Genomic DNA, 25755 nt, shown 5'->3' with positions numbered 1-25755 from the left:
ATAATTAAACACACTGTGTTGATTCTCTAGTATAATTTGATATGTTGGAACATGTTGTGTAGGCAATATGGAAGCCCCAGGGAAATCTGGTCAGAAATAACACTTTAGTAGCTCATTTTGCAGATAATTCTCTTCACTATTCCATTCTCTTGGAAAACTATTTGACGTGGCTTGGTGTGAAAACTTTAAATATGTGAGTAGTACATTTGACCAGATTTAAAGTTTAGCCTTTTAAGGCCTCAGTTTAAGCATACCTGTTGTAAAAAGTTGAGTTAAATGCTAAATATTGCATTTGAGTACAGTAGAACCCTGAGATACGCAAATTTGACTTACACATATCTCAGGTTAATGCCACTCAGAGGAGTGGGAAAACTTACCAGCTGCTGTGCTGGTCAGTTTCCCGGCTGCTGTAGGAGTGGCCGCCAAGAGTCTGATTCTGGGCTGCCACCTCTGACAGGAGTGGGGAAACTGATCAGTGATGTGGCAATGACCCACCACTCTGGAAGCCAGGAAGCTAACCAGCTCACTAGTGCTGGTCAGTTTCCTAGCTCCCGCAAGCACAGGGGAGCTGGGAGCCAGGCAGCCACCTGTTTCCTGGCTCTTCCTGATTTGCCCAAAATTTGAGTTACGTGAGGTTCTGTCCATTATTGTAGGCAATAATGTAAAGTGCAGAATACTTTAGAAGGGCAAAACATGTAGGTACAATGTGCTATCACAGTAGGTACTAAGGTTGTGCATTCTCTGTCTCTTTCTCTCATTCACTATGGATCCACTGTAGAATTAAAGTTTTATGCTGAGAAGGGAGACAGTTTGGAGAGGACGAGAAGTTTATGCTTACCGAAAATCATTGCCTTTTTTTCCCTTTTGAGTTGGCAGCTTGCAAACAATGACCTAGCAGTTAGAAAAGGGGAAAATTCAGCATGGACAAGATCAGGAGGTTTACAGAAGAAAAGGTTCTACAACCAGCCTACCATCTAGCTGGACCTGTCCTGTCTGGACAAATGTTGTCAGTGGAACCTGTAATTTCAAATTACCTCTGCATAGTTGTGTAGGTGAGGAGAGAGAGAGGATGACTTGTGAAGGGGATGGGACTAAAATTCTGGGGTGCATTAAGAAGGATGTTGTATGTAAGTTGAGGGAGATAACTTCCCCACTCTACTTGGGTCTGTTGAGACCTCAGCTGGAGTACTGCTTCCAGTTCTCGGCACCCAGCTTTCAGAAAGATGTGGATAAACTGGAGACAGTCCAGAGGCGAACAAAAATGATGGAGGGTTAGGAAAACTTAACCTAGAAGAAAAGGTTTGAAAGACTGGACAAGATTAGTTTTGAGAGAAGACTGAGAACCTATTCAGTTCTCAGATATGTTAAGACTTGTTATAAGTAGCAGTAGTATTTGTCTTCTGTGTCCATTGATATTGGGAAAGATATAGTCAGCTTAATCTGAAGCAAGGCAGATTTAGGTTAAATACTAGGAATGTGTTTTTTTTTTTTTTTTTTTTTAAACTGCAAGCTTAATTAAATTCTGGAAGAGACTTTCACAAGAGACTGTGGATTCCCAATCATTGGAAATGTTTTTTGAGAACAATTTGGACAAATACCTACCATGGATGTATGATGGGTGGATGTTCACTTGATCGTGCCTAGGCACAAGGGGTTGTACTTTGACCACACAACTACCTTCTAACCATACATTTCTGGGGTACTTCAGGGGTAGATATTTTATCTTTTTATTATACTGTCAAAGGCACTGTTAATGGTGGTTGTCCCTGTAGGGGATGTTGAGCTAATCTGAGATTCCAGTCTACAATGAGAGTAATCATATTTGAGTGTCTTTCAGTTCAACCAGGGTATCTAGTGGGCAGGAATTCATTTATCTATCTCAGTGGCTGGATAGCAGTTTAGTTGCATTACAGTGATATAACAAACTTTACATCAATATAGGTTAAAACTTGAACACAGATGCGGAGAACCTTTTTTTGGTCAGGGGCCACTGACCACAGAAGAATCAGTAGGAGGGCACATACGAGCAAATCAGAAAAACTTACTACTCACCTGTTCCTCCCCCACCAAAAAAAAAAAAAAAACAAAAACCCACCAAACCCTCAAGAACTTTCCCTCACTGACACTTAACTCAGTATAAGAGCCCTAAATGCGGTGATATGAGCTGGTGTTTGTGCACCAGCCCTGCAGGATGGGAGGTGGAGGCAGAAGGCTTAAGGCTTCTGGCCTGCGCTATGGAGATTTTGCCCAGGGCTGAATCTGGCCTGCAGGCCATAGGTTCCCCACCCATACTTTAATTCAGAGATAAATTATACAGCACTCAATCGCTAATGAAGAGATTGATACCAAGAATGAATAAATAAAGGATTTCTTGAACAAAAGAGTATGCAATATATAATTGACTTTATTTTGAAATTGTGTACAGAATGAAGAGAACCAAACATTTTACAGCAAGACCTGTCTAAACATATGTATATAATATTCCAGCATTGTCACTTAGAACCCTAGAATATCTGAATCAGTGTGAAGCAATGGAATCAGTCACAAGCATGGTTGACAGCCCTTTTCATTTAGAATAACACCACATTCAATCAGCTGTAGTATTTGGGTCTGTTTCCTTCCATTTTTTTATGTTCTCAGCCACTTTTCAACTTTTTTATCCTCTGTGAATTGCCCCGCTTTGCTAGCAGATCATAAACTAATAAATTAAAAATATTTCAACTCGACATTTTTTTAAAACTAATAAGTCTAACCCCCATATGTGTAAGTTAACATTAAAAAAAATCATCTATTTTAACCCTTCTAGACAGCTTATTTACACTTTGGTCTACTTAACCTGGCCTCAGGCTGAGGAGAAAAAAAGGTACAGGTGATCTTCCAAGCTTTTTCCACAGAGTAACCTATTTATTTGGCTATTTGCTAAGTATTATAATGTAGATCTTACAGCAGCTGCAAATATCAAATTGCCTTTTTTGTGTTTTCTGTATCAGGATTTACCAGTTTAATTTTGTTTTGTCAGTGTTGCAATTTTGTTTTGTCAGATTTAGGGAGGATCTACAAGTAAAAAGTCCCTGTTCACTCTCCACCCTGTTGAGATATTTCCTCCACAATGATATTGAAATCTAGCTGTTTGTTTCATTCTCCACCAGAGCAGTGGTAAAAGATAGTGTCTGTCCTCTGAAGCTTGTTTTTTATAATTGGCTTTCAATAAGGCCCTGTATCTGTGCTATTTTAAATGTTTTTAATGCACATATGTCAGCTGTTACATCATACAGACATGGAGCCAAAGGGAGGGGCAAACACTAGAATAAATTAAAGGTGGAATTATCAGCAAAGCAGAAGTAACTACAATTTAGGATTGCCACTTCTGACCAAAAGGCCAACAGCCCAGTTAAAAATAAAACCTAACACCTCTGCAAATAAGTCCATATACTTCTGTAGTCACCAGATTGTTAACATCATGTGTCTTTAAAATCTTGTACAAGATTGTCAGCAATTAAACATGCCTTCAGATTGATATGTGACCCACAAAACCTACTGATTAGCCAAGTAATGGTACATTAGATCAGTACAAAGAATTAGTTTAGTATGCTACCTTTAGAGAATAGCAGACGATATGTAGTAATAAATCCTAATTATGATTTGGATTCCTAGTATTTGTACAAGACAGCAGGGAGTGTCTATAATCCTTAAGGCCTAGTGGCTCTATTTAATTAGTCCCCTGACAGCATTCAGCCTTTCCTGCAAAGCTTGCTTCAGGTTAAAAACTTGTTTATTTCTCATAGGCTGGGTCTACACTTGCCCCCAACTTTGAAGGGGGCATGGTAATCAGGGTGATGGGAGATTAGTAATGAAATGCTGCGGTAAATATGGAGCTCTTCATTAGCCTAATTCTCGCCTGCAGCAACTTTGAAGTGTCAAACATTGAAGTGCTGGCATGCGTGTAGCTGTGGGCACTTCAAAGTAGTGTGGGCACTTCAAAGTGCCTGTGGCTACATGGCACACCAGCACTTAGAAGTTTGATACTTCAAAGTTGCTGCAGGCGAGAATTAGCCTAATGAATTGCTCCATATTTACCACAGCACTTCATTAATAATCTTCCATCACCCTGATTACCATGCCCCCTTCCAAGTTGGTGTCAAGTGTAGACCCGGCTGTAGTTAGTTAGATGTTCTTCCAGGTAAACACATACTGATAAGTTTATGACTTTACAAAATGTGTACTACTTATGATACGGAAGGGCAGCACCTCTTTGCTTTTAAATCCTGATAAGCAGAAATTTGATTAAATACATGTTGATCAATGCTCAGTAGGTGTGGAAGCAAATCCTGTAGCAGTTTGTGTCCCTCTCTCAAGTCATGGTTGATAGCTTACCACTGCTGTAATAGAGATGGATGTTGGTACTTTAAAAGCGTGAGATTAATGTGTGTTGGCAATAAAGATTCCAGCTCTACTTTTATCTTGCTGGAAGCACTGGACTAATTCTTGTGATGCAGTCTAGGAGGGGAAAGAAAGTAATTAAAATGTGCCTGCTATGTAATGCACTTGAGGGGAATGTGCAAATTTAGTACATTGATAAGTTAAGAATAAGAAAAATTGCTTCTGAGTTGTAGATGGTGAAGTAGATGTGCTTCAGATTAAATTATTATTTAATTGCTGTATCCTTATTGTCCTTATCCTCAGGGTAACTTAGTTATGCAAATTCATTATTTTTTGCTTTGTGTTTAAATTTAACAAATACAGTAGAACCTTCTAAGCAAAGAGGAATACTTGTTATACCATGTTAGTTTTGTGGCAGCTTTCTAAAATATTGGTGTAAATTGCCTATAAATCCATTTTACTTTTACTTCTTGCCTCTACTTGTCTGTCCTTAGACTGTGAACTCTTAATGTAGGAATTTTTTTCTTCAGTGTCTGGAAAACACCTGGCATACAGTGGGTGCTTCTGTGAATAAAATGATGCTTCTGTGTAAATATAACTAAATTGGTCAAAACCTAATGGATAATTCTCTTCCAGTCCATCCTAACAGTCTCCTCCCATCCATCAGAGATGACCAACATCTCTTGTTCATTCTTTTTTTTATGCTGTAAAACCAGTGTCACTTGCCTCTCCACTCCTACTGCTAAAAACACTTCTGGACATTAGCCAAACTTCAAACAGTTTTAAGAACCTAACTTCCATTTATTTCAGTTGGAGTTAGGCATGAAAATTCCTTTGAGGATTGTGACCAAACTGCTATTGAAATAAATGAGGGAGAGATGCCTAAAGTTCCTTTGAAGATACGGGTCTTAGCTCCAGTCTTGCCTCAACTATTATACCTTTCTCCTTTCTGGCTTCTGGTCTGTCTTTAACATTGTAGTGCTTTGTTTTCCTCTCCAGTAATATCTCTCCTCTAGTCAAATCCTTTCATTGGTTTTCACTCATGGTTTTTCTTCTAATTTCAAGCACATAGATCTCTATTTCAGAGTGGGTAAACTGCTCTGGTATGGCCAACATCTCTTCCCTCATTTTTTGTTAACTTCCACTTACGTTTCTTTCATTCCACAAACTTTCAGAGTTCATGTTCCCTTGCCTTTTTCTCCCACTCGTGTTCATTCCTTATTCCGTTTTTCTTAGATATCTCCTTTAAATTTGACTGTGATTTCTGTATTCCAATATCCCTTCAAATATTGCTCTGCTCTGAAGCTTTTCAGCAGTGATCTGCAAATAAATATTAAAATTGCATAAAATTGAAAGTGTTAATAAGAAATAAGTGAAAGAAGAATGCACCTGTGTAGAATGCTCTTGTTAAATAAGTCCCCAGAGTAGTTTTCTTTCCTATTAATAGACCTCTTCATTGCACTTTCCAGCTTCTCCTCAACAGTCAGCTATCAAATTGGTGTTTTTAATTTTGAATACAAGATATATTAAGCAGGGTTCCTGGCTTTTCTGACTTCTGAAATTCGCACACTTAAGGTGTTACAGCAGGTATAAACCTTGTCTTCATTAATGCTCAGTATATGTCAGAATTGACTCAAAGGTTTAAGAAGACCGAAGTTGGCTGCATTCCTTCAGGGATTTGCTACTAATCCTTTAAAAGGCTATTTCAAATATTTTTGTTTTCTGAAAGTATAAATGACTCTCGACAATTATCCTTAAAATTGTGATTCAGTACTTTGTCTTGTAGTACGTAATAACTCACTCAAACCAGTGCTGTTTAAGTACCTTGCTTGAGTGCAACTATTATATAGTACATTTTAAAAATGTCATATTGGATGTTTAAGTAGACTTCAAACTGCTGAACACTTAAGCAATTAACTGCATGTCTTCTGAGAACTGCCATGAGTAGTCAAAAAAGCAATTGATAACTTGGTCTTTGCTTAATATCTCTCTGGGGGCAAATATACAGATAGTTTTAATTTGACACAGTGTTCTGTGTGCTCTTCTTGTTTTGTTTCTTGCCTGTAAGTTTTGGACTGTTAAAGAAAATCTCTCTAATATTCCTGAAGTTAAAAACATCTTTACAGAAGGAGCTTGAATCTTAGATTCGATTTGAAACTCATTTTGTTTTCCACTGTAACACAATCTCTGAATGAAAAACAGTTTTATTGAAACAAAATCACTAACTATTTAAATGTATCTGGCTACAAGTGCCCTGTAAAATCCCCTTCTATAAACAGAGCCCTGCAAATCCACAGATATCTGCCGTTTATCTGCAGGATGTGGATGCAGATATCTTTGGTGCATATTTTGTGGATGCAAATAGAAATTTTCTGTCTAGAACCTTGCCAGTTTGTGGATATCTCTTTTAAATCCATGGGTATATGCATCCACAGACATCACTGTGGATATCTGTGGCTCATTTTTGTAGATGGTGGCAAAGATACAAATTTTGAATCCACACAGGCGCTCTCTACAAAGGAGAGAGAGAGTAAAATGTATAATCCAGTTTTGCAGAACTGCAGGGGATGTGGATAATTCCTGATGATGTATATTAAATTCTTCTCAGTTTTTGACCCTGGGACACATCAGTCTGTGTGGATAGTTTGTCATCACTGTGGTAACTGAGTGCCTTTTTTAGAGATTATATAAAGTGTAAACTTTTTTTCTTTCTTCAACCATGAACAGGCGTGGGACCTGTAGGCAACTGCAGGCTAGAGACTCTTGACAGGAAGTGATATGGTATTGATTAGTTCTTGTTTTTTTCCACTGTAATCACTTCCACCTTACCTGGATTTAATATCAACCAACTTTTCATCTAGCAATTTAAAGACTAACAAAATAATTTTATTAGGTGATGAGCTTTCATGGGGCATACTCATGTTTTCACATGTGGAGATAGTGCTGAAAGTGAATTAGCATGATGGCTTTATAACAGAGATAAACAAAACAAATTGAAATGAAACTGACAAATCAGGTACATGGGACAGAAGGTGGGGAGGAGTGGGGGAAAAAAAACTACAACTGCAAATATCAGAGGGGTAGCCTGTGTCTTCAAAAAGAACAAGTCCTGGGGAACCTTATAGAGTAGCAGATATTTTGGAACTTAGGCTTTCATGGACAAAGACCCTGATCAAGCGGGTCTTTGCTCATGAAAGCTTATGCTCCAAAATATTTGTTAGTCTATAAGGTGCAACAGGACTTCTTGTTACAACTGCAAGTGTTAGGTAAGACAAGTGACTTGCCTGAGATCATTACCAACATAAAAGATGGGGAAGCTGTCTTTGTAATGTGTAAATAATTGCTACCTTTATTGAGGCCATGGCACAAAGTTGCAAATTTGAGCATAAACTGGAGTTCACATGTTTCTCTTTGTAATCTGCCATTTAAGTCTCTTTGTTTTAAGATGCATGTTCTCAGGCCCGCTTCATTGAAATGCTCACTGACAAGTTTGTGTGTATTCAGATTTCCTAGCATCTGAGCTATGTCCATTGATTCTTTGGTGAAGTGATTGTCCGGTATGTTCAATATACATGGCCAAGGGGAATTGCTGGCATATATAACATTGGTTGAGGTACAGGACTGTAAGCCCCTGATCCTGTCATTGAAGTAGTTAGGTCCAGTGATGGTGTCCCCAGAATAAATATGTGGACAAAGTTGGCAACGGGGTTTGTTACAAAAAAAAAAAAAAGTTCCAGGCCTCTGTTTGCTGGTGAGAATTTTCCTGAGGTTAGGTGGGTATATAGAGGTGAGAACAGGCCTCTCACTGAGAGCCTATTGGAGCATAGCATCATGTTCCAGTATACAGTAGATTCCCCCAGTTATGTGAGGGTTGCGCTTCTGTACATCCTTGCATAAGTCTAATTTTGTGCAAGTCGGTAGCTGGGGACCAGGTGGCAGCCTGACTCCCGGCTCCCCTGGGCTTGTGAGAGCCAGCGGGAAGCAGGGGAGAAGACACATTGCAGCAGCTGTTTTCTCACCTGCCTTCCCCAACAGGGAGAGCCAGGCAGGCAGACAACTGCTGTGGCGTGGGTTCTCCCAGCTGGGGGAAGCAGGGAGAAGCCGTGACGCTGTGGCTGTCTGCGCGTGAGGGGCTGGAGAGGGGGGCCCGGAGCGGGGAGCTGAGAATTTTTGATTTGCACTTAACTTGCATTAACGTGAGTTAAGCGCAGATCGGAATTGCGCTTATTGGGGGTTGTTGTAGGTTGTTGATGCGCTGCAGGGGTTCGAGCTGGGAGCTATAAGTAATGACAAATAGTGTTCTGTTATTGACCTTCATGGACCTATCTTGAAGTAGCTGTTCCCTGGGTATTTGTCTGTCTGCCCTGTCAATCTTTTTTTTTAACTTCTCCCAGTGGGTAGTTAAGTTTTACGAATGCTTGGTAGAGATCTTGAAGTTTTTGGCCTGTCAGTAGGTGTGGAGCAGATGCAGTTGTATCTAAGGCAGGTGTGTCCAACCCGTGGCCTGGGACAGCTAGTAATGCGGCCCCACAAGATCGTAAACTTTTAACATTATTATGTGATTTATATACATTAACTATATTATATATTTTATATGTGGCCCAAGACAATTCCTCTTCACTAAATGCGGCCCAGGCAAGCCAAAAGGTTGGACACCCATGATCTAAGGGCTTTGTGCCTTATCAATAGAGATAGAAATTGCCTTATGCATTACAAAGACAGCTTCCCCATCTTTGATATTCATAGTGATCCCAGGCAAGTGACTTATCTTAATTGACACTTGCAGTTGTAATTTTCTCTTCTCCCTCTTCCCCACCCTTTTCTCCCACCTTCTGTCCCATGTATATGATTTGTCAGTTTCATTTCAATCTTTTGTTTGTTTGTTATAAAACCAGCATGCCAATTCACTTTCAGCACCATGTCCAGTACAGCACTATCTCCAGATGTGAAGAAGTGGGTCTGCCCCATAAATTATTTTATTAGTTTTTAAAGAGCTACATGACTGCTCTTTGAGTTTTGTTAGGATACAGACTAAGACGTCTACCTCTTTGTTACTATTCAACTTTTCATCTGGGCACTGATTTTGTTTCAGTATTTTGACGTCTGCATTGCTTTAAAAAATAGGGATGGAGCTGGGTGGTTGCTCCATGTGTTTGGAATTTAAGCTTCTGTTTCCTGATGTTTTCCAATGGTTTTATGATGCTATTAAATCGATAGGGTCAGGGAGTGGTAAAAAAGATGGCAGAAGACTCATAACAGCCCACTAAGACTAGTATGATGAAAGTATCTGAACCAGGTCAATGTAATTCCTTCCTGCCCTGTAGTTAGGCTTCTGAGGTGCATCAGCAGCATTTCCTGGCTGAGTGGACTGACATTTACTGAAATATCCCATGTGGATATTTTCATGCTGCCTGTATCAAGGAGATATTCAACCAACATGATCCATCTCTATCTATATGCCATGGCCAGGTCTAAAACCCAATTGGAAATGCTCCAAAGAATGGAATAGGCATGGCAAAATGAGAGTTGTTCTTTGAGCTAGCCTTTCGGTTGCCTTGCTCAGGAGGGGGAGGCTGACCGTTTTGAAATCAGCAGTAGGAGTCCCATGCTTTGAGCTGGTCATTCCAACTTCATTGCGTAATCACTTTGTAAGACTTTATTGACTTGTGTGCTTAAGGGTTGGGGGTGGCCAGGAAACCGCTTTCTTCAAATCATAGACTGCCAAGTTAATTGCATTTTAATATTTGCATCCCACAGAGGTATAAATAAAAACAGTTTTTTAAAAGTAACAGAGTAAGCCGTGCTAGTCTATACACTATCAAAACAAAAAACAGTCAAGTAGCACTTTAAAGACTAGCAAAATAGTTTATTAGGCGAGCTTTCGTGGGACAGACCCACTTCTTCAGACCATAGCCAGACCAGAACAGACTCAATATTTAAGACACAGAGAACCAAAAACAGTAAGCAAGGATTTGTCCTCCTTGCTTACTGTTTTTGATTCTCTGTGTCTTAAATATTGAGTCTGTTCTGGTCTGGCTATGGTCTGAAGAAGTGGGTCTGTCCCACGAAAGCTCGCCTAATAAACTATTCTGCTAGTCTTTAAAGTGCTACTTGACTGCTTTTTGTTTTGATAGTTTTTTAAAAGAGCTGGATAAGGATAAGACTCCCAACTTTTCTTGTAAATTTGAAAAAAAATAAAAAACCTGAAGAAGCTCTTCAACTATGCATCAGAATCTGTTTTTCTGAGCTGATGGAGGTAACAGAGAGCCTACAACCAGTAGTCAAGGAGTCAGAAAAGGAGGGGAAAGCACTGGCAGCTAACTAGAACAGGATGCTTGGATGGGGTGGGAGCAGGACTAACAAAATGGTATAACAGTGTCATCCTAGTTTGCCCTCCCCCCCAACCTCCTGAAAGGCACCCATCTGCATTCAGTATAAAATGCATATTCATGCTTATTGCTGTACTGTACAGTTTGGCTTGCTAATATACAAGCAATCTGAAATGCAGCTTCAAAGGATGTGATTAGCCAACATTTTTATGGCTAGTATAATATTTTATAAGATTTTTGAAAATACTGTATTAGTTTCCACTTACTCCAATAAACAAAAACCTCTCTTATATGGAGAGTGCACTGACCAACAGTCTGTCCCTTTACTTTGTAATTTAGCCAACAATATCCTTATGAATCCAACAGATGTTTCACTTCTAGGCTTTTGGGATTCCAGACCAATTTCTCTCTCTCCCTTTCAAATACCAAAGAACTCATGATGGGAATTTATTGCTCTGCGCTAAAAGCATTTTATCTTTCATGCTACAAAATTTATTCAGTTTTAGTTTTGAATTGAGGTAATTTGGGGAAGCTGTTGTAATGCAGTCACTGTTTTTAAAATGGTTGTGCAGTGTTGCTGAAAACAGTTTTGCAGACGTCTTTTCAAAAAGCCCGCTTTTTTGTTTGTAAATAAGGTGTCCATGCAATTCCAAACTACTCATTGAAAACATTTCATTTTGTATTTAAATATTTCACTCTTGTGTGCAGCTGAAACAGGACAAAGTTGTGTTTGATGCAGTAAAGAATGGGAATTTAAACTGTCTCATCTATTCTTATTCTCCTTAACTGAGTACCAGGCCAAAAGTTAAGTCAGTGTAAATGAGGAAAAGATAATCAGAATTTTACTAAATTCAATTTGTACTAGCTGAAATAGTGACAAGCAAAGAGAGAAATACTTCATGGTTTCTAACCTGCCGTTGTCCATTTCCAAATTATGAAGGCAGTTGACCTTCTAAATCCTAATTTACTCCTGTGCTGATGCTCACATCCTTTTAATCTGTAACTTTAGGATTGCGACAGCATTTCTGACACTTCATTTACCTTTGTAGGAAACAAACTGAAGGTTCATTTTAAAATTATAGAATAATTATCAAGGACTCTTTTAGGCTTCTCAGACCTTCCATGGTTTTTATGTTAAAACACAGTGTTAAATGAACCACCAAGATCTTTGTGTCTACACCTACATATTGATACATTGCATAATGCTCTTCACAACCTCAGAGAAAATGGAAGAAATGTCTGGGCCAGAGGGATTGGAAGGGAAGAATTCTTGGACTCTTTAAGAATTGCAGCACACAAATCCTTTCCTTTATGGACTTTAAGATGAGGAGTGAGATTGATTGTACAGTGGAATGAAACAAGTCTTTTGACTACCTGGTACCCAGTGGGATGGTTTGTAAGTCCTTTCTCTTGTTGATAGACACCACCTTAAATTGAATAGGACTGAATTTTAGGGTTTTCTTGAACTCATGCTACTTATTTTTAAGGATTAATAATTTCCCCTTCTTGCCTGATTGTCCAGGTTTCTGGTAGGTATATTAGACTGTAAACTTATTTTTGTCACCGTTTAAGATCGCCAGTTTCCTCACTCAGTAAGGGCTTTGATTCTCTGAAAAATTGTAATTGTAATAGGAAGTCGATTAGGAGAAGAGATCCTAAAGAAGGTAGGAAATATCTGGTGCAGTGAGAAAACAATCCCATTAACCTTTGTTTGAGAGGAGGGTGGTAGGGTCCCAGAAATAGTGCTAAGACCAGATTAATAGAAGGAGAGCTGACAGCAGCCTTCAGCCAGGCTGAATGGATTACAGGAGGAGGAATAACTTGTGCTGAACAAATTTATTGCTGAATGGTTCCCAGCTATCTGTCTTAATAAAGTTCCAGCCTAGTTAAATCACATTTCTGGGGCTTTTTTCATACATCATCTAGGGCAGTGTTCATTTCTTTCCTTCACTCATTGGCTGCGTCTAGACTCGAGGGTTTTGTCGGCAAAATGGCCATTTTGTTGGCAAAAGTTGTGGTCTGTCCAGATTCCCAAGGGCATCTCGTCAACAGTAATTGGACAGAGCACAGCGCTTTTGACGACAGCTATACCCTGCTTGCCAAATCTGACAAAACACTGGTGTGAATATCCTGGGGGGCCTTTTTTTGACATAAAAGGCCTCCAGGGTGTCACGTAGATGCACTCTATGGTTCCTGCCTCCAGCCCTTCTTAAAGCCACAGGGATCTTGGGAAAACCTGTTGCAGGAAGCTGAGAGTATGCGAATAGCAGAGCAAAACACAGCTGTGTCCCACACCCTTGCAGCCACTCCTTAACTGCCCATTAAGGTCCTGGGCCTGTTGGACCATTGGGGGAGGAGGAGGAGGAGACTCTTCAGGACCCCAAAGCGAAGTGCTGCAATGCCCCCATATTTACCAAGGTGGCCACTGCCCTAGTTGAATGAGGACCCACCCCCCTCACCCCCACCCCCCGAAGCATGGAGTATGTCCCAGCAAGGCTGAAAATGACACCAGGGCTATGTCCAGGGCCAGAAAGTTGCCTGACAATCTGGGGCAGGATTTACCCCCTGCCCCTACTACAGGGAGCTGTATGACATTCTGCTGGTGGGATACCCATCCCTGCTGCACCACAGCATAGTCATGGTGCTTGAAGGCCCCCCCCCCCCACTGCAGTGGGAGCCCTTGGAAGAGGAGGAGGGGAAGCCCTCAGAGTCCCAATCCCTGCAGGAGCGGGAGCCAGAGACTGAGTTGGAGGGCAGCGGCAGCTTCTACATCATCCTGGGCCCAGTTCCCAGCAGCCAGACTGTTCAGGGCATAGTAGGAGCTGAGCGAGGGTCCCTCCGGTGAGTACCCTGTGTGTCACAAGCCTCAGGGCATGAGGTAAGCATCGAGGGGATTTTCTGCGAGTGTTGCCTGGCTGGATTGGCAGGACCTTGTGCTGTGGTCCTGGCATGTGGATTCTTGTGCAGGGTAGTGTGTGCCACCCGAACCCAGAAGACAGCCCCCCAGGCATGGGCAGTATCCTGCTGCCAGCCTCATGGGAGGGTGGATGAGCCCCAAGCCCCAGCTAGGGGCTAGCACATGCCAGGTCCGGAAGCTGGCTAGCCACAAGGGTGCCAGCCTGACTCCAGACAAGTTGAGCACGGCACCCATCAGGAGGGCATGCCTGCAGGCAAGAGGCAGCAAGTGCTCCCACGGGACAGTGCTGAGAGCTGCAGATCTGTGAGTGGGCCCCAGGGGCGGGGAGCAGCCTCCTCCCACATCACCCCCCCACCCTTGAGGGGGCTCCTCTGTGGCTGGACAGCCCCATTGGCCTCTAGCTTGTTGAGTGGGGGGAGGGGCACAGTGGTCAGCCTGGTCCCAGAGGCACTGGGGAGCCCCCCGCGTGGCAGGACCTGCTTGGCAGGCCACACATAGCTGTGATCCTGGGACATCTCCATCCCTGGGCCCAGGGGTGTTTTGGGCTGTGCTCACAATGGGCAGCAGGGCCTTAGGGGCTGCATTGTATGAGTGGCTCACCATCTTTCCTTGTCTTCCTTACCACTGGAGCCACACTAACAAAGGGCCAAGCCACCCCCACCTGGGCACCAGGGTGAGCCCACAACCAGAGAGGCCATTGGTGCATTTGAGGACCTTCCCCAGGACCACAAGGTTGCTCTCTGGACAATGAGGCCATCATGGAGTGGCAGCTGTGAGCTGACATTTTGAGTGGCAGTTGCGGGCCTTGGACCAAGTTACATCCTACTTTGATGTCACCGCTAGTGTCTGGTGGGACATGAAGGCCCAGCCACCTGTGGCTGCCACCTCAGCTGCCCTGGCCCCGCCGGCCATTCTGCAGGGCATCCTGGATGTGCTCCAGAGGCTGAGGGCCATGCCCACCTCCCCAGGCCTCCCACTCTTCCTTGTCCACCCAGACTCTGCCACAGCTCCATCTTCTTTATATTTCCCCCTGGTCCTGACCCCACCTGGCACTGATGGCGTACCCAAACCTGTGGTGTTAGGGGATCCTGAGGCTGATGCCACTTGAGGTCCCATGGCCGCCCCCCACTCTGTCCATGTTTTGAGTCCTCCCCAACCCGTGTCCCAAGCCTCCCCATCCAAGTTCTGATACCCTCAATCCCTGTCCCAAGGCCCCCATCTGCTGTGAATAGTTCACTGCACTCTGGTTTGTTGTAAATAGTTTTGAACTCCACTGTTTGTTCATTGCCTAAGTTGTTTTATTGAGTAAAAGTCACTCAATTGTTCACCACACCCGCAGCTCTCTCCATTGTGCAAGGGCCAGAGAGGGGTGAGCGGGCAAAGGAAGTGGTCGTGGTAGGGATGGGGTAGGCCTGTAAACACAGGCCCCCAGCTGGGGGTGCCCTGGGGAGGGCTACTGGGGGCCATGGAAGAAGCTCTCCCTCAGAGCCTCAGGGGTCCACATCCTGTCCTGATGGGCCTGAAGAATGACAGCTATGGCTGGCTGCTCATATGCACACCCCTCGTGGCCAGCATCCGCCCCCCTTCCAGCCCCACTCTGGGAGGCAGGCCTCCTCTTTTTCCTCCACAGTGTTGTGCAGGGCAAAACACACGGCCACAGCTTGGTGGACTTCATGCTCCCCCACATCTAGGTACATTATGTGCCTTGCCTGGCCACCCGACATCAACATCTGTGAACTGTTAACAGTGATCAACCAGGGCCTGGAGCTCGATTGAAAAGTTGCCATAAGGAGTGCCCCAGTGATGAACTTCCCCACATTGAACTTGTTGCCCACGAGCAGTAGCTGTCAGGGTGGTGAGCTTCCAGATGGTGAGGGTGAGGAGGGTGGGATGGGCCTGGCACAGAGCTCTAGGAGGGTGGAGCTTCTGCACCTTGGCCTTCTGCATTTGCAAGCTTTGGAGCCGCTGCTGCTCATCCCACTGTCCCATGACCAGCCGGTCACGGCAGTTGGAACTGGTGCCGTGCCTCCAGAGCCGCCTGTGCACCTGGCGGTGGGTGGTAGGGACAGGTGTGACCATCCTGCTGCCATGGTGAGATCCTCATAGGTGGTTGTCTTCGGCTTGCCTTCCATGAGGAAGAGGAGGATTGCTGTTAGAAGGTTCAGCAGCTGCTGAATCACCTCTGTGTGGGGCCAGTGCAAGTCTGGGGGCTGCTCTGGCACCATGGCTCCCTGGAATGGGTTGCGTCTCCCAGAGGGATGCAAAGCCCTGCTCTAGCTGTGTTGTCCCTTGAGGAGGTAGGCACGCCTGCAGCACAGGCAGGAAATGAGTATCTGGGGTGTGTCTCAATGGTGCATCTCACTGGGGCTGCTGGAAGGAACTGGTACCTGCGACCTTGTCTGCTGTTGTTCTGGGTGACCATTTGTCCATACAGTGGCCAGGCAGTCTAGCCACTTTCTGTCGATGGAGTGGATCATTCTTTTGATCCACCCTGTGGTCTGGATACGATTTGTCAACAGAATTTTTATCGCAAGATATTTTCTTACAAAACCTTCTGCTGACAAATTGCTATAATCTAGACATAGCCATTGTGTGCCGCCTAAAACTTCAGCCTTTCCTGCAGTTGCTTACGCACATGCCTAACGTTACACAGGAGTAGCTCCCCTTTGACTTCAAGTCTGACTGTTTGCAGGACAGGAGCCTGTGTAAGCTCTTCTGGAAAGAGGAGCCTGTTTCCCTAAGCATTCAGTGGAACACCAAGCACATTTTTGGATACTGTAATTAATAAAAAATGTTCTGTCATGTAGAACATCTTTTGATCTTGGTTTAAATTTTTTTTTCTGTTAAGCACAAATCAATACAACTACGTACACAACCAGCATATACAATAACGTCGAATGTATACTGCCCTTCATCGCACCATGAAGCACAACTCACAATTCACTACTTGCACAAATGCACAGAACATGCTAATGCTTAACCAGCACAGACACTAACCTGCAAAACACCCAGCTGGTCAGAGGGAGTGTACACAATTGGTGTGTCTAGTACTGAGGGAAGTATAGCTGACATTTTACTGAACATCAATGTGTATGCAACGCAAGAGCATCCAAGGAAAAAGTTTGTAGATCAGAAAGTGTCTGTTCTGTTTGCTTTTTCGCTCAAAATTATGTACTTGATATAATATAAACTACAGAGTAAAATGGCCTCGTATTAAAAGCATCCTATAAAAAGTCCCAGCCCATTCCAAATAAAACTGTCCTCTTAAACTCAAAGTCATCTCTTCACGAATCTGATTTTTTTTTTTAAAAACACAAAGGTGGTACTTTTAAAAACAAAAAAACAAACAAAACCCCCTCATGCTTAAGCTTTCTCATGCTTAAGCCTACCCTTTTTGACTAGTTTACTCTAGTTTATGGATTCTTCTTTTCAGGTTTTTGGCTTCCTTCCTTCAAGATGTCTGTTTTTTGCCCATCTATAATCATTGCTACCTCATGTTGGCTCCCATGAGTTAGCTGCAGCACTGGGTCAAAAAGACCACTGTCTGTCTTACTAAACATAAAACTATTTGTTTCCAGAATATCATTTATTAGATACTGGAGTAGTTTATTTCTCAATTCTGTCTCATACTTTTGAAGAGTCTAGTTGCTGTATCAAAAAAGAAAATTCTAGGAGATTGAGAAGGATTGGTGCTGTTCCCAATTTACTGGTTAACTCATATGTAATTAAACACATCTTAAAAATGAAATCCACTAATTTGCCATCTGAGCTTGGCATTGATAGGCATGTGACTCCAGTACTATTACAATCCAATTTCTTGTCTTCTGCGGTTATCTAAGACAGCAGTGAGCGAAGTGAGGATCGGGCCCTCTCATGGGAGAGTACGAAATTTTCTAAGGGGGTTGCAGCACAGCTGGCTGCTGGGTCTCAAGCTCATCCATCTCATCAAAAATGTTGCAATATGTTAGTTCTTGTGTGTGTATATTCACATTTATATACTTATTAATAAAGTTTTTACATTCTACAGACTTATTTTCTTATACATGCCACAAGGTTTTTTCTTTTTTTTCATATGAACATAATCCAAGTGTCTGTCTGTTTAGATTATATTAGACGTGGGTGGGACATGCTAACTGCAGGGGTGAAAAGTGGGGTACCATGTAAAAAGTTTTCCCATCCTGGTCTCAGGTATGTGTTAGGTGGCGAAAATCTAGTGGCCTCCAGGAGGGGGCCTTTGCACTGCTTTTTATGCAAGTTGAATCCCTTAGAGACAATCATAGCAGTAGTGGTAGGACTTTAGTAAAAAGATATATAGTGGTAGTCACTATCAAAAGTGTGTGACAAGTGCTGCAGTAAGTGAAAAATCTTATGATGCTAAACAAGGTAGAATTGGTGGTCAGTTACGTGGAAAAATACTTTTGTCTGTGTGTTTTGCTTGATAAAAGAAAAGTCTCTTGCAGGACTGAGTTTCAGAAATGCAGTTATACTGTACTCTTTTGCTGTTGCTCTAGGTTCTTATATTCACGTCAACAAGCAGGTCCAAGAGTGAAGCTGCTCTTCATACCCAAGTGACTCTTTCGGAAGACTCTAAATGCACAAATGTAGTTATTCTTCTTTCATTCTCTCATGTCTACTGTGGTGGATGGGATAGATTGTTTAATGAGGTTTTGGAATAGTTGCTGTTCAGAACAGGCACTAATTCTGTATGATTCCAGATATGGTTTGGCCAGTAAATGGGCTACTTTTGAGAAATGAGCATCGCATTGCCACATAAATATATAAGGCATATGACTGTGGAAGAATGGAGATAATTGTTTGTCTGTGGAACTTAACAAATAAACAAGGGGAAGTGGGTCAAGACCTCTATGAACAATGACAATGATTTCTAGCTGAATGTTGTCTGCCTGTAACACAAGTTACTTTGTCAGGAAATACTGATTAGCGGTTGACTGAGCAGACAAAAGAATCTTCTAGGAAAAAATTGTCATCTATCCCAAAGTTTATCCGTTTATTTTACTGTACGTGCTCTCCCAGGTCCCAGATATATATTTGTCAAAAGTGGCAGATGTCAACTTCCAATATTTTGCTGTAGGTAACTGTTCCCAGAGCAAAATTTGTGGCTACATTCTCAGATACCCATGTTTTGCTTCTCCTTCTATTCTCCTACAATAGATAATGTTGCAAAATATCCCTTAAATTTACAATGAGTGATTCATATGTTAAATGTGCTTGTTTCAGAAGAAAACCTTGCTGTTGGAGGAGACAGATTAACTTTAATGTTGTGGTCTCATATTCTAACAGTGGGTATCAGGAATACAGCTGACTTTACAGAGTCAGGCCATAATCTGAACAACTCACTCAAGCCACACAACAGAATTTAGTGAATTCAGATAAAAGTTAATTTTAGACCTGAACCATCTATAACTTTGATTTTCCAAGCCCATCTCTACTGGCAGTAGTGCACTGAAGAAGGTGGGTATGTTGGAGGTTGAGTCTATTGAAAATCGGAAGAGAAAACAATTTGCCAGATTAGCTTTTGAGTATCTCTGCATTGCAGTCGGAGTCTGATTGCAGCTTGTGTTGCACCTCCTAATAATAGCAATAAAAAAGACTTGACAGCAGACACCAATGTGGGCTAGGAACAGCGCCTGGGGTTCTATGCGGGTTTATGCAACTTGCACTGGAGTCTGCTGGAGTTGGGTATCCCTTATATGTGCTGCAATGACACCTCTGGTTGTAAAGTAGACATGCCCTTTTGAGAGGCTGAACACAGACTGCCCAAGTACATAGTCATGTCAGCTGGGAAATCTCCCTTGAACCTAAATGTGTCCAATTACAGTATGGATTTGAAACAATCCCATGAGATATTATGGAGGAGGTATGCAGTTTACCTTTGTTAGGCCCTTTGTGGGAAGGGAACTGGGAGTTGTAGGGAAAAATAAAGGTCACGCTCTTCCACCAGCTTTGTCTGTGTTCAAGTAAGGAAAGGAGACTCAGATGGGATTAGAGTAGGATTCAAATTGCACAGTGTATTACTTCTTGTAGTTCCACTAAATTTTATAGAGGGTAGTTACATAGCAATATAATGCTCAGTGTAAGGGTGGGAGATTTTAGCACTGAATGACTAAATGTCAGTCATGGCTTTTCTAAAGACAAGTATACATAGGGTAAATCCTATGCATTGTTTTCATGTATTTGTTTCTTTTAATTTAATTTTTAGTTTTGCTTTGTAAAACAAGTTCAAATAAATTAAGAACTCTTGGCTACGTTATATTTTTGCAAAACCCATGTTGTTTTTCCAGGCATTTTCTGTGGACATCTGTTGGGTGAATAGCAGGAAAGTCTTAGTTTGAGACTGTTTGAAGAAGCATTTCATGACAGTGCTCCAATCTGCATACTGTATACATTTATGTTTTGTAGATTTGCAAAAGGTCTGGATTTCTAATAAAAACAAAATAAATGAAGACAGTATTATCTGGAACATGGTACGCAGATGAGAATTTGTCCCTTCCTAACAAATCTGATTCCATGAAAGCAGGAATTGAATAGCACACAAATCAGTGTTTATCCCAAAATTAACACTAGTGCTGGGGGAAGCTTTTTGGGTCAAACTGTTAACCAATAATGCAGATTTGTCATCTGAAACACTTTGTGAATTGGTACCAAATGGTTTTAATAAAAAAAAAAAATGAAGTATTAATGTTTTGGTTTTGACCTTTCAAAATGAAGTAGTTTGACTTTTCCATTTTGAAATGCATTTTCATTTTGAAATGTTTACAATTAACAAAACTCAAAAATGAAACAGATACTTAAACTTAACCTGAAGTTATTTTATGTTTTATGGGGGGGGGGAAATCATTTGAAAATTTTCAACACTTCCAGCAAATCAAAAAACAAATTGCTAATATAAATATTCCATCGCTACAACACTGAGTAGCCTTGAGCACTTGAGGATGGTCACCTGGGTAAAGGCTGATGGATGCAATTATTGAAGAGCTGGATCTCTGAAAAAAGACAAAGCTTTTCAGTTATCCTTATCTCTCTGGGCCAACTGGAACGATGGTAGTGTTTGAGGGGTCTGCAGTTTTTTCAGTATAATGATATTCTGTACTCTGTTTTCATTTGTCCAAATACCATGCATGCTTTGCTATGCAGGTTAAACCTCTCTAATCAGATGCACTCTTGTCGAGGAGCACTCCGTAATCTGGCATGATTTTTAGTTTGCCGGATAGGCATTTATCACGGATGTGGCCAAGTTTCCCATGGTACCAAAAATTTTGTTTACAGGCAGCAGTCCTAGCTTTCAGTGTTCTGTACTGTTATGTAGCTGGTGTTTTTTTTTTTTTTAAACATCTTGACTGGATTCTCAGAATTTTTCTGGGAAGGTTTTAGATATTGTTTTGTCTTACAGCTGTTTCATGGTACAAAGAGCCACGAATTGCAAGGGAGGTGGTAGAATCTCCATCACTGGAGATATTTAAGAAGAGGTTAGATAGATGGCTTTCAGGGATGGTCTATAAAGTGCTTGGTCCTGCCATGAGGGCAGGGGGCTGGACTCGATGGCCTCTCGAGGTCCCTTCCAGTCCTACTTTTCTATGATTTTTGGAGATGAGTGTGGTGGTTCAGTAGCATATGCTGTGAAGTGTGGTTTTTTTTTTTATTTTTATTTTTATTTATTTATTTTTTTTTGGGTGGGTGAGGTGCTTTGAGTATTGCGCTTGGAACAGGGTAACTTTTTTTTTTTGTATTGATCTCAAAGAATTTTCATACTGGCTTACGCTTATTTTTCCTTCCTGTCTTTTGTACTATTTTATGTTTGTGTATTTTGCCAATAGATTTGATGGTTCCTTGAAGAGAAAATAAATGCAACATGTGCCCCAAAGAGCTGAATTGTATTTATCTAACATTCTGATTCTTCCTTTGACGCTTCATCTCTCTTGCCTCCAAATGTCTGAATTCTTGTAAAAAGAGCTATGGTACAATCTGGAAAGTGGGAAACCATGTTTTTTTTATAATATTGTTCCTTTAGCTAGCAGCATGAAGCCATCAGAATATTGCATTCTGATAGTTGCCATCCTGTTGATGTCTGTCTGATCTAGGACTAGAATTACAGAAGAGCAGGGAACACAAGTTGGTTACTTCCTCTTAAACAGTACTCTGATTTTGGGGAAAAAATGTAGCTTAGCTTGCATTTAGCACCAGATTTAGTGTATAACTAATAGGTGCTGTGCTCTATTTTTACCAAATATCCCTTGTGGGGTAGATTTTTGACAAGAAAATTACAGGATTGGTGCTCACTGTAAGATTTATGATGATACTTGAAGCTGCTGCTACTCAATAAAACATAAATGAGGCTTAAATAATAAGGGTAAAAGGAAAGAAATATTAAAAAATAGCATGTAGATACACAGAAAAATTATAACTTGGTTATGAAGGTCATTATATTGCTTTAGGCATTTGTCACTAAATTTGCTATTGATGTTCATCATGTTTCATTCAACTACTCATACAATTTTTGCCCCTTCTGTGTCAAGGAATTTTCCAGAAATGTATTACTTTGTAAAGCGTCAGCAGAGAAATCTGTTAGTGGTCAGTTCTGTCATTTTAAATTATGTACTGTTACTCATGAATTAAGTGAGAAGAGCACATGAAAATGCCTGAAATTTCCTGAGGACTTGACCTCTCATGAGATTCTCTTCTTTTCCCTCCCACCTCTGAATCTCCCATAGGAAATCCATATCTCAATTTTCAAGAAAGCTTTGAAATAGGTATTTGCAGGTTGGGTTTTCTTTTTTTGTTTTTGTTTTGTTTTTTGTACTTGAAGAACTTTGCATGAATGGAACACTGAATATATTTGGAGGGCCTTGCTTTTTTTTTGTATTTTAGGCCATATTGGTACATATAATAAAGAAGGTTTAAGTACTGTGTTATGCGTGTTTTTAAATCACCTGGCTGCTGTAATCTACTCAATATAGAATAGGTAATGTACCCAAAATCTCTTCAAGCTTTTGTCTTTTAAAACATTCAAAAACATAATGCATTCAAATAATTAAAGTTAGCTTTTTTTAGATCTTCTAAGTGCTTTGTGTTAGTTGCCTTGTGTTTATTCCTTTTTTTTTTTTTTTTTTTCGCCCCCTTGAGGGATATGGGAGATGTGATTGCCTTTGCAAGCAGACTGAGGATTGGGGGTGAGATTCCCTATCTCCCCTTGCCACCAGTTTTGGCTCCTTTCTCATAGGGAATAAGGCTATTAGTGGTGTAAACAAATTACAGCTTTGACTCAGGGAAGATTCCCCCAGCACAGGCATTGTGGAATTAGCTGTCAGACTGTATTTCAATGATTTCCCGTAATAGCAATGTGGACAGTATGGCAGGGGTTGGGCCAGGCGATGTGTATTGAGGATGTGGGGCACGGCAGAAAATCTGGCCGGCACTGTAACCCATAGAGCAGTCCCAGGAGCATGTCATAATACATGTAGACTCACAGGTGTGTAAATTACAAATTTGTTATTTCTGAGTCTTGAATTTGGATGGTCCAAAATGCCTTACATCTCTGTTCTTCCTGCTTGTTGAGTTCTGTGCTCTGTATATCTATATCTATGCTGCAGTTAAACACCTGTGGTTGGCCTTTGTCAACTGACATGGGGCTGAGGGCTGTGGTACACATGCCTGAGCTGGACCTTGCCATCTCCTAGAGCCTAGGTGCCAGTCCACACCACAGTTAAAAAATCCCGCAGACTGTGCTCTGTGAGCCTGAGTCAGCTGGCACAGACCAGCCACATTTCTAAATGAAGAGTAGATGCTCTGTCTTGCCCAAAGCCAAACAGTGATAAAACTGGAGAAAGGGGTTTTCTGACTTCCATTCTCCTTTCTAATACCTTAAAAAATATGATGAGTTGTTGTTGTGCTTAGACTTAGTATGCAAATAAGTGAGCAGAAAAAAATTTGTTTTAATTGTTGAGATTTCCTAGGTTTGAAAGCCTCTTTAGTTCTGGAACAGAAATGAATGGTTGCAGAAGTGAGCAAATAAGTTAAAGATTCTTTTATCCCACTGGAATTTTTAGATAGTTAGGTTCAAAATATTTATATTTTTAATATAAAGAAATTAATATGTAATGCTAATTTAAATATGTTCTGAATACATTCTGCATGAATGTACTCTGGTGCCATTCATCAAAGGACCACACAGCACATTTGATTAGTGGTTGAGTTGATGTGTATTTAATGATCACAAGAGCTCATCCTTTTCTGGCATTGCCTAAAGAGTGCAAATCTATTTTAAATTCAGTCAGCCAAAGACCCAGTTTTGGGAATGAGCTAGGGCTGTTAAAACATTTAAATGTTAAATGAGAAGGCTTAACCAGTTAACTGTTTTGACTCAGCTTCTGATGCACAGCCCATGACCATGGGGTCCCACCACAGTTATGAGGCCATCCTATCTGGCCTGTCCATGGCAGTGGATGCTCCAGCCTAGGGTAGCTAGCTGGCTACTGCTGAAGTTCATTGCTAAGAGTTGGTTAACCACTTAGCTTACCAGTAAACCTTACGCTTATTGGTTAACCATTTAACATTGCTAGACTGATGCTAACTGCTTGCTTGTATGTGTGAAATTTAATTTGCACTAAGTAGTCTGAGGAACGTGTGAAATAAACAGTAGAGGTAGATTCTTCATATACAGTAATTTCTCTTTACAAAGAAAGCAGTGCTCTATCTGTCCCTGTCTCATTTTCCACACTAATTTCTTGGCCTTGTAACTGTTGGAGAATACTACACATTTCTATATATTATGCTTCTGCTACATAGCTAGTCGAAATACAAATTACCGTTCTAATAGAGAATTTTGACATTTTAAAATTTTATTTAGTAAGAATTATTAACCACAGAGGCAGATTCTTACTGTGGTAAAGTTACATATCAGGAAAAAGAGAGAAAAACTTGAGGAGAATAGTGCAGTCATGAATTTGAAGATCTGGAAAGCTTTGTATCCTCTGATCTATACTACAGAATGTTTCACAAATTTATGATATATAAAGATCAAACTTACATTTCCCTGTTCTCCTGTGGTCTGTAGCTGCTTAACAGGTCATTATGATTGCTCTTCACCATATGAGATGCACAGTGAGGTTCTGAAGGATGTCATCTGCTATATGAGGAGCTTAGGATTTCACAGTCTTCCATTTTTTTGGCCCTGATGGTAGACCCAGCACTGTAGAGAGTGAGGGAATAAACACCCCAAAATTGTAAGGAGTTGAAGTATTGTCCTTATTGACTCTGTCGTCTTTGAAATTTTCTCTGGCACAGTAAGTTTTTAGTGGTATTTTGATTCCGTGACAATCCAGTTTCTCATACTCCTAGGGCTTAGGTACACTAGATCCCTTACGTGAAGGGGGTGTGGTAATCAGCCCGAGCAGGGAATAGCAAGGAGGTGCTGCAAGGCTAATTTTCGCAGTCCACATTTTGAAGCTGATAACTTTGAAGCACCAGCAAGCCCTATAGCTGTGGGGACTTTGAAGTACTCATGCAAAATTTTGGGAATAAGAGCACTTCAAAGTTGTGCAGGTACTTCAGAGTGCCTGCAGCTACATGGCTTGCCAGCGCTTTGAAGTTACTAACTTGGAAGTTTGTGTGGTGAAAATTAGCCTAATGAGGTGCTGCATATGCATCACAGTACCTCATTACTATTCCCCACTTTGGGGATTACCAATCCCCCTTCAAAGAAGGGGGCTAGTGTAGACCCAGCCCGAGTGTATTGCCTAGTGAGTGTCAAGAGCAGTTTACAGTACAATTTAAAAAAAAAAAAAGTAAAGGTTAGTAGATGTCTCACACCAGTGCCCTTGCATAAGCGAGCAGGCATGTCAGCAAGGGCAGCTTCAAATCTACTTTGCATGCCCAGAGAAACGCTACTGTTACCAACACTTGCCTGCTGTCTTTAAAGATTTTCTGTCTTTGTATTGTAAAACAATAGATCTCAGTAAATAACTTAGTTGTTTCATTAAATGAATGTCAGAAGACTGTATAACCAATGCCCTCCTCATTTGCTTAGTTTTGGGAAAGCACTTGCATATAGAAATGGATATATTTTGATCTAACTTTGAGTTCATCATAGCTGTCTTTTATTACAATATCAGA

At 41.3% G+C, this 25755-nt stretch overlaps 1 protein-coding gene across 1 annotated transcript in view; it reads left to right on the top strand.

The window, feature by feature from the left end:
* Positions 1-25755, top strand: part of ROBO1 (roundabout guidance receptor 1) — a 1118017-nt gene that overhangs the window by 677248 nt on the left and 415014 nt on the right. The window lies entirely within an intron of this gene.

The sequence above is a fragment of the Carettochelys insculpta genome, chromosome 1, assembly GCF_033958435.1.
Source record: "Carettochelys insculpta isolate YL-2023 chromosome 1, ASM3395843v1, whole genome shotgun sequence".
In the NCBI taxonomy this organism is placed as follows: Eukaryota; Metazoa; Chordata; order Testudines; family Carettochelyidae; genus Carettochelys; species Carettochelys insculpta.
This window is presented reverse-complemented; position numbering and strand designations above follow the sequence as displayed.